The sequence below is a fragment of the Mycteria americana genome, chromosome 18, assembly GCF_035582795.1.
Source record: "Mycteria americana isolate JAX WOST 10 ecotype Jacksonville Zoo and Gardens chromosome 18, USCA_MyAme_1.0, whole genome shotgun sequence".
In the NCBI taxonomy this organism is placed as follows: Eukaryota; Metazoa; Chordata; class Aves; order Ciconiiformes; family Ciconiidae; genus Mycteria; species Mycteria americana.
Window position 1 is genome coordinate 10593589 of NC_134382.1, and position 9635 is coordinate 10603223.

A 9635-nucleotide genomic window follows, 5' to 3' on the forward strand; every position below is an offset into this window, starting at 1 on the left:
CGATGCCCCAGGAGAGATGAGCTGGTCATTTTGACCAACACGAGCACAAAACCAACTCAACCATCAGTCTGGTGAGGGGAAGAGCCTCCTTCGGAGCAGCGGTCTGCGTCGAGTCTCCTTCCCCGCTCCATCGCAATTAAACCCCAGCAGCCGCCTCAGGCGCGGCGCTGCTGGGTGGCTGCCGCTGCCGGAGCCCCGAGAGCCAGCTTGCCCCCGAGTCACTTTGGCGCTGGTGACCAGCTTAATTCTCCAGCACGCTTGGCTGAGCATTCCCCACCCCCTTGCAACTGCCTCGTATTCCAGGAAGGAGCGCACGAGCCTTTGCCTCACTTTTCACATAGCTTTCAACAGCTCCAATGTCATTGCCTAGGCGACCGGGACGCTACTTGATTGTAGTGCAGTAAATAACATAGATCCTCAATCCCAGGCCGCTCCTGTCCGCGGGAGACCTCCGGAGGAACTCGAAACGCTTGGGGAGCCAGAGCAGGTAGGAGGAAAAAAAACGACAAAAGGAAACCCCTTGCTATTTGTGTGTATGAGTTACTCAGCACGACCCTCTCTCGAGTGCTCGGTAGTGCAGCTGGAAGATGATTTGCGGCCGCTTTGCTTTGTAGGCTAGTTACAAAATATTAAAGCGTCTCGGAAAGTTTGCTCCCAAGTGCCTTAGATCTGGAGTTAAAGCACTTGCGGGGGAAAAACCAGCCAAGGCTTGAATGGGAAAAGCAGAGGTGGGGCTGGGTACCGGCAGGATGCTGAGGCTGGCTGCCTGCCGCCGGGTCCCTAGGCAGGGCTGATGCTCGCTGCCAGGGAGGGAGGGAGAGTTGGCTGGTTTAGCCTCCTGCCCCATCACGAGCTGCCTGTCGACGACTCTATCCGTCAGAGAGGATTTCTGTCGAACCTGCCTGCTCCTTGGAAAGAAAATTGTTAATAAGCTGCTGGACCCCAAGGAGGGCTCCTGAGATTCGGGTGTGCTGCAGGAAAGCTCGCTCGCTCTCGGTCGCTTTTACAAGCCTCGTTTCGCAGGTGTGAATTTAATAATCTGGGAGAAATGAGCACTAGCACGGGGTAGTGTTGGCACCTTGGGATCTGTCAACATTTTGCGAACATTAAGTTATTTGCTGCGGGCTGGATGAGCCTGATGGTTCTCGGTGCGCAGAGGAGGGGAGGAGGGAAGGTCCAGGGGCCGGTTCACAAACCATCGAGCAATACACAGCAGCTCGATGTGAGAGCTGGAAATGGCTCTCAAAAGACGTCTTCTCTCAGGGTGGGCCAAGAGTCTTTAGGAATCAGGAATAGCCTTGTTATACAGGTTTTGTGCATTTATCTCCCTTTAAGGTGGGCTGCAAAATGCTGTCACATTTCATTCTGGGCTGTCGGAGTGGCAGGACGGTGACGAATACGTTATTGCTAGGTGAAATAGCAACAGACATTTCTAAGTGCTTAAAACTGAAGCTTAAAGTTAATGGTGAGATCAAAGATGCTCCTTCTAGAGACTGCAGAAACTCAGCTGCCAGGCATCACTCTCAGCAAGGCTTCAGCCCCCTCGTCACACCCGCGGTACCCTTTACCTTCCATATATTGATGAAAGAAGGAAGTTGAATTTGTAACAATTCTAAGAATATATTCAGACTCTGCGGTCAAAACACAAACCACGGGCTGAATGAAACACAGTTGAATATATGCAAGTTCATCTGCTCTGCTTCTCCAGAGAGTTGTTCTCCCGTCTTGGGATGGCTGCAGTGGACCTCGGTGCGTGCTTTTCATTCTCCTTGTGTCCCTGGGGCTGGGGGAAAAACGGCTGCTTCAGCTGAGCTGGGGCTGACTCGGCGTTTCGGATCTAGCCGAAGTCACAGCAGTGGGGAAAAGACTGAGGACAGTGAGTATTTCCACACTAATCCTCTGGAAACCACTTCAGTGGCAATTCACAGGGAAGGTACGTGGACGGAAGGAACCGGCCCCCGGAGCGACCCAGCCCGCTCCCGCAGCCCCGGGGGGGTGGCAGCCCCCGCCTCGGTGCTAAGCCATCGGGGACTGAGCCCCAACGCAAGCGGAGGTGGTGGATTGCCTCTTCGCAGGCTTTGTCTCCGTACCCCCGGCCCTTTCTTTCCCCGTGCAGTTTCCCTGCAATGCCCTGACCAGCAACAGAGGGAAGCAGCAATCCAGCGAACGGCGGAGGGGAAGCACGCGGAGAGCAGCTCTCCCAAGTGAAAACAGGCAAATCACGCCAGCAGCCTTGGCGCCCAACACCAAACCCCCTGGTTTGCATGTTTCAGTCTTTCTTCCTCTAGAAGCCTGCAATAAATGCGGCGTACGTCCTGCCGCAGGCTCCCCCAGCTGCCCCCGTGCCAGCCCTGCGCCTCGGCTGTCCCGGACAGCCACGCCAAGCATCCCCCCTCGCCTCCGTGCTGCGTCGAGGCAGAAGGGACGGAGGAGCCTTGCTGCACCCTTCCCTGGGCAAAGAGAGCTTCAGTTTAATCAGCAGGTTTGGGTCTCTGGAGGTGTTAAATCCTCCCGGTGGGGGTTTGGCTAGAGAACTCTTTTTGGCAGAAGCCAGGGTGATACTTCAGGTCTTTCCTTTGGTGCTGGGAAGCGGGTGGCATCAGGGAGCTGACACAGTTATGGCAGAGGCGAAATAGCCTCCGAAGGGACCTGGGGGGCTGGAAGTGACAGAGAAGCTGAACCTGGGCTGTGGCCGATCTCTAGCTCTGCCACTGCTGATGTGTTCAGCCCCAGGTTAGTCGCCTCCCAGTGCCATTGACATAGCCTGTAGGCACTGGGAAGGTAATTACATCCAAGCCATCTAGTAATGCTGCTCTGACAATGCAGAATTAGTCTCTAAGGCTCGCCCTAGTTCACCTTTAATTAAGCTGTGCCACCGGGCCTCCACTGCTTCCGATGGGATGTTTTTTCCTTCTGCTGGACCTCACCATCAGAACGCTTTCCCCAATTCCCTGAGTGCGAATGCCTCCACCGTTCATTGCATAATGGGACTCTAAATGGCACCTCATTTTAGAGGAAATTACACTGTCATCGGCACCGCTGCCAACCTCGGGGAGCACTATTTGCAAAGTCTTTTGTGATTCTTTCTCGTCTTAGATGCCCGGCTGTCAGGCTGTCACTCTTGCTGCAGAGATGCTTTCCCAAGATGTGCAATGATCACTGCAGCAGGGATGTGCGTTAACAACGCCGACAGCCCGAGCTTCTCTTTGTACGGCGGAGTTTAGAGCTCAAACGTGAGAAGATACTGGCCTGGCTTTGCAAGCGCCGATTGTGCTTTGAAAGAGAAAGGGAACTTCCAAAACGCCCTTAAAATATTCAGATTTTTTTCCTTTTGAAAACGAGTGCAGCCACGTGGTTAGAGCTGGTGTCACCCATCATGACCACACCGCCGGGGCGGTGGGGAGGTGCTTTCTCCGCTGAAGGGAAAGGCCTGGCTCCTTCCTGAAGCTGCCGCTGCCCTGGGCCAGGGAAAGCAGCATGGAAGCAGGGTAAGGCCACCAGCAGTTGCCTGCCTCAGCTCTAGGCTTCTCCTTTTCTCAAAGCTGCCGCGTAGGTCCTTTCGTTTCTCTGTGCGTCACACGTGGGACGAGGAGGGATGGGAGGACACCAGACTCTCACTGCTAGCTATTCTGTGATGAGACCCACGGGGAACGAGCCCTCCTCCGCTGTGGCAAACCCTCCTGGAAGAGCATCTGCGGATGCCGTGTCTTGCAGACAAGTCGCAGACGCAGCAGAAAGCAGCCCGCAGGATCAGCCATTGTGGGACACGGCCCCGCTTTCGTTTTAGCTCCCGGCCCCTGCAGCCACCCCGTCCCCAGCTGACTCAGAGGGGCCCGGGCGACTGCGAGCATCACTCAGTTAGAAAGCGCCTGCCCTCGTGCTCGGCGCCTTGAGCCCCAAAAGCAGGAAGTTTTCAAGCTTTCACTATTAGATGTCGGTACCAAGTTGAAATGAGATGCTAACTCTGGCGTGCGTAAAAGGAGTAGCCAGATGGTGCCTGGGGAACATCCGCATCAGCCAGGGCAGGGTCGTGGTCCTGCTTCTTCCAGGGAGCGGGTGAGGGAGGAGGAGGACGATCGCACGGTGGGGCTGCCAGCAGAGGAAGGCAGCGTGGGGCTCAAGATGGCTCCGCGAGATCTGCAGCTCCTGCTGCTGGGGTCGGAGAGGTGCGGGGCACAAAGGGAGAGCCGAGGTACTCTGCGTGCTTCCTTCTGCGCTTGAAAGAGGCCAAGAAACGTTGTCCAGGGGCAAGAGGAACAGACCAGACCGAGGATGACTCTGGTGATGCCTGTGCAGTAGCATTCAGAAGGCTTCGGCTGAAGGATGGGCTTTCCCACAGCCTTCCTCTATGCCGTCCCGGGTGAACGGTGTGCTTTCTCCCAGTAACGCTTCCCTGTCTGCAAAGCAGAGGCAACGTTCCAGCCTTGCGTTACTGGGGGGGCATAATATTCCCTTCAATAATGTTTGCAAGCTGCTTAGAAGTGGGAAGGTCATTTTAATGTCTGAACAAGTAAGATTTCGCATATCTGCATTGTGGCTTCACAGTAAACTTGCATTATGCATCTGGGTGTCTTACTTGTCTTTATGCCTTTACGGATTTGTGGGCATTTGCAACTAGAGCGTCCCGAGAAAAATATGTTAGCCTGTTGGCAAACCGTCTTCCTGGGATAAAAGCTGCCCTGTGCCTAAAATGGATAAACCAGGATCAGGGCTGAAGGGCTACCTCAAAACAGAGCACGGGCAGACTTCTTTTGAAGTCGTTTAAGTGGCCACAGGCGACTGGGGATGCCTGAGCTCCTGCCAGTGCTCAGAGCTCCTGCAGTCCCGCTTTCTTGGCACACCTTGCTCGGAGCCGGTGGCACCCGAGGATATTTCATATACCAGCCTACGGAGTACAGCCCGTGGCCGGAATTTGTGGCACTTCCATGATTCCGAGACAGGAACGTCTCTCCCGTATTCCCCAGATTCGCGGAGGGGGGTTTCCCCACCCCAGAGCAGAGGCCACACTGCACAGCCCAGCAGCCCAGACCCGGGGCTGCAACAAGGGTGCCGTCGGCTCTGACGCTTGCTGCAAGGTGTTTTTTTCTGCCACCCAGCTTGGGGTTTCAGTTTGATTCAGAGAGCCGATACTCGAGAGTTTGGTATTGCTGTGTCTAACCAGAGCGTCTAAGCCCTTTGCTGAATGAAGCGGTCCAAAGCGATTACCAAGAACAGTTGTGCGAAGCCTCCCCAGGGCCGGGCGAGCTGTTTGTAGCCACACTGAAGCACGCCGTAAACATCTTCAAGGGGAGCCTTGGGTCACAGGATCAGGGCTTAGCAGAAATGGGCTGACCTCCCACCGCCCTGCCACTTCAGCCCTTTCCAAAATACGCACGTATTCGTAAGAACGCTGGCCCGCGACGTCATCACCAGAAATACCACCCCTACGGGAAAGCCTGGCAGTTTTATTTTGTTATCTGTAGTCCTGGTCTGCAGCGAAGGTGTTTCCAGTCGCCTCCTGTCCTGTGCAAGCCATCTTTCAGCGCAGCGGACTCCAGGGCAGGCCGAGCTTGGTCGCCCCTCCCGCACGCCGCTCCTTGCCTGCAGCCCACTGCGGGGGTGAGGGCCACCGTCCCCCCACGAGGGGCCCATAGCCGGCCGCTTTGCTGACGTGAGATGGCGATGCTAACCTTGCTGTTTCTCTTTGCCCCTAGAGTCATCTACCCGTTGTCAGACTCCCCCTCTGTGAAGATGTCCCAGTCATCTCCAGCTGATGAAGGCACAACGTTTGAGCACCTCTGGAGCACGCTGTAAGTGGTGGTTGATCACGTGCCTTGAGGTGTATTCTGAGGCAGAAGTGGCCCTTTGCTCTGTAATCTGTGTTAGCACATATCATTACTGTGGCCCCAAGGGAGACAAGTTCCTTTGCATGCTCCAGTTTTCACGTATTCCTTTTCCACATTCAGAATTTTGCTCCCAGGCTCCAATCTCTCTGCTCAGATCATTTCACGTGCCAGACCCCTTTGCTCTGGTGATGCTAGACAGTTCAAAGACTGCGAAGTTTGCATATGCTGAAAGCAGAGCCCCGCAAGCTTTTTTTCAAGGTATCGGACGCTGTTTCTGAAAAGGGTTGTGCAGCTGCCGGTGTTTTCGATGCGCACCGTAAATGCAAAGGCAGGAGAGCTGCAAAGCGTGGAGCAGCCTTCGCACAGCACGGCTGCCCTCTCGCACGTCGGAGGTCAGCGTCGGGGCACGCTTCCTCTCGCTCGACGAAGCAAAGGTGTTTGGGGAGCAGAAATGCCTCAGCCGCAGCTGGGAAGGGGAGATACTGACTCATCCTCTCCTGCAGAGGAGAGCAGCCGGCCCACATCCTCCACATCCACCGGCCGCGGCAGCGCCCTGGGGCCCCTGCCCCTGTCCCCGTGGGCACAGCGGGGCTGCGGAGAGCGCGCCCGGCGGTGCTGCCCGCGGAGCCAGCCCTGGCCAGCCGCGGCCGAGCACCGGCACGCCCGGCTGGTTTTCCTGAACCGTGGCCCTTAGAGCTGGCCTTGGTACATGACGCTGTCTGTCTCATGTATAGGTCCTTTTTTTGATGCGGAGCTCCAGGGCTGCATGGAGATGATGTCAGGGCCAGAGCAAAGGTCCCCTTTCGGCTGGGACCCTTGCCTGCGGTGTGGCAGGGGACCCTGGCACCAAGCCTGGGAGGATGCGCTCTTACTTGTCAGTCTTCGCTCATGAGGTCGTGAGGCCTGGTGGCTGCCTAATTAAAATGGATATTTTCTAAAATTAAATGTCTTCTAGTCACAGCAAGACTTTTGCGAGTCTTCTGGCCTTTGAGCCTCACACTCTAATCAAGCAAGGGGGAAGGACCGTGCTTCCTTTCATCCTCTTTCTTCCTTGGTATCCTTTCACTTAAAGACGTCCTGAGGTGACAGATGTGCTAGAGCAGCTGGGTAAATGAAAAACTTCCCAAGTCTCTGCTTGCTTTACCCACCAGGCACCAGTTTGCCTGAGCAAAGCCTGCTCTGCCATGTGAAAATAAAAGCAGAGGACGGAGGGAGAAGTTGAGAAGGGAGCAAGGTTCAAGGGAATCGCAGGTTGCTGGGTGGTGGTGGTTCAGGCTGCGCTGCAGAGCTGGAAGGCTGACTGTGCCATCACCTTTTCCACAGGGAGCCAGACAGCACCTACTTCGACCTCCCTCCATCCAACCATACAGGCAGCAATGAGGTCTCCAACCGCACAGAGGTCACGATGGACGTCTTCCAGATGAGAGGCATGAATGACTCGGTCATGGTGAGCGTGCTCAGCCTGCACGAATGGGAGCTGCATCAAATACGAGCCCGTTTTGCCCGCAGTGGGTTGGGGGCTCTGGGGTAGGAGGTGGGATGCTTGCTGGTTCATAAACCGAACACAGCCGCTACAGGTGCAGCGCCGCTGCCATTTGTGCAGGGTCTGATAACCTGTAATCGATGACTGTACTGCCGGATTGCAGCCGGATGGCACAGTGTTCCGTAAAATAGTGGCTACTTATTAATAGATAACGTTGCTGCATGCAGCAGCAGGGGCTCTGTGCTGTAACGGCGGTGGAGCTCGAGTTCCTCGACAGGAGGAGAGTATAATTTGCTCCAGTACAAACGTGCTGTGTGTAGTAAAAGCCATTTGTAAGCTGCTGGCGAGGCAGAGCTGCTGAAGGGGCACGTCACGCTCCCAATGCCCAGCTCTGCTCCCGCCACAGTCCCCAAGGGTCCGTGCCATTGCCCTTCCCTCCAAGAAGCCGGTGCGTCTCCGTCTAAGGCAAAGGGTTTGCAAAGCGCAGCGTGCGTGTGAGATGTCCGGGTCACTTGTGCGTGTTCAGTGCCGCAGGCAGGGTGGCCTCCCGGGAGCATCCCTGAAGCAGCACCAGCCGTTGGCAGCATCTCCCTCCAGAAAGCTGCCGTTTCCCTCCTCGCCAGCTTGCATCCCTTCCCCCAGCCCCCTTTTCCCTCTCTTTTTGCCTGCTTTCCCTCCTTTCCCCGGCCTTTGTCTGCAGCAGGCAGGAGCCTGGCAGAGGGATCAGGCGGGGGCGGCGGCGCTAATTGGGGAGCTGCCCCTCGCCGAGCTTGCCCTCGCCTTTCTTCTTGTTCCCGCCGTAACCAAAGCCAAGCCCGGCGGGAGTCGGCGCAGCCCGGGGTGCTGCCAGGGCCGGGCGAGCCCTGGCCTTGCAGGGCTCTGAGCGCGGCGGCTGCACGCAGGCAGGCAGAGCCGGCTGCTGGCCCTCGCTCAGGGTCATGGGCCGGGAGTAAATATTTACACTGGCCTGATGGTGCAACCGAGCGCTGCGCTGCTGAGCTCCCGGTGAGCCGCGGCCAGCTCTTGCCGGCCGGCGTCACCGGAACGTGTGGCAGGCTGACGTGCATGAAAATAAATGCACGGATAACGTGATGCTGGCGGCCTGAAAGAAAGGCAAGCCAAGGGAGCCGCGGCAGAGGGACCGCTCGGTCCGCGCCGTGATGCCTGCTGCTTGTGCTGCTCCGCAGTGCTGGAGCGGATGCGTGGGAAGCAGCGGGTGCTGCGGTGCCCAGCACTGGTGCTGCTGCTCAGTGGCTGCGAGGAGGCCACCCAAACGCTCTGCGACCTGCCCTCCGGTCAGGCCTGATGCTCCCTCTCGGCATTGCGTGGGCTGCATTGCTCCGAAAAACCTGTTTCAGGGTCCCGTGGGAGGAGCTGCTGCAATTAAAGATGCGAACAACTCCTCAGCCGCCCTTTTTGCTCAGAGATGACAACTTCAGGACTGGTAGTTTGTGCAGTGCTTTAGGCTTTACGTACGGCTGCCACTGACGTACCTGTGCGTGGGTCCACGCGTGCGCACCAGTGCTGGGAGGTGGGTGATGCACGCTGGTTCCACCTTTCAGAATACACCATGCCGCTCTTTGAACTGCTTATCTGCTTCAGCATGCAGCCTTCCACGGCAGGTCTGCCTCTAGGAAACACCGCTCACCCCTCTGCCTGGAGTCGGAAGGAAATCTGCCTGGTCGCTCCAGATATCTATCTACCCATCTATCCATCTCTATCCATCTAGACATATGTCCATATCTGTCCATCTAGATATCTGTCTAACCATCTATCCCTGTCTATCCCTGTCTATCCCTGTCTATCCCTGTCTATCCCGGTCTATCCCTGTCTATCCATCTAGATATCCACCTATCCACACCTATCCATACCTATCCATCCAGACAGGGATAACTCCCTATCCCTGAGCTATGGAGCTGTCTCAGGGTCACTGCATCACCTGGTCCATGCAAGTGCAGCCACCTCGGTCTGCGGGTAAAGGTTGCCAGCCAAATGGGTTTCCAGCCCAGCGCGGCTGCAAGCAGCTTTCTGGAGTGGAATCTGTCTAGCCGGGTTTGATGATGGAGCTGGACCCCCGCTCTCCCTGCAGTGGGAATGGTTGGTATCGCCCCGTCCATCACTGGGCAAGCTGGGGCCTGCCCTGTGCTTTAATGAATAGTCATGAGGGACAGAAAGGGGTGGGCCCCGTTTTGTTGTTGGATGCAGCTAGTTGACAGAACTAAGGGAGATGAAAAAAGCAAAAAAGCCAACACACGGCGGCACACGGGTGGCCAGCGCAGCATCCCTGGAGCTGCCCGCCCTGGCCCTGCTCCCGTGCCTTCCTGCCC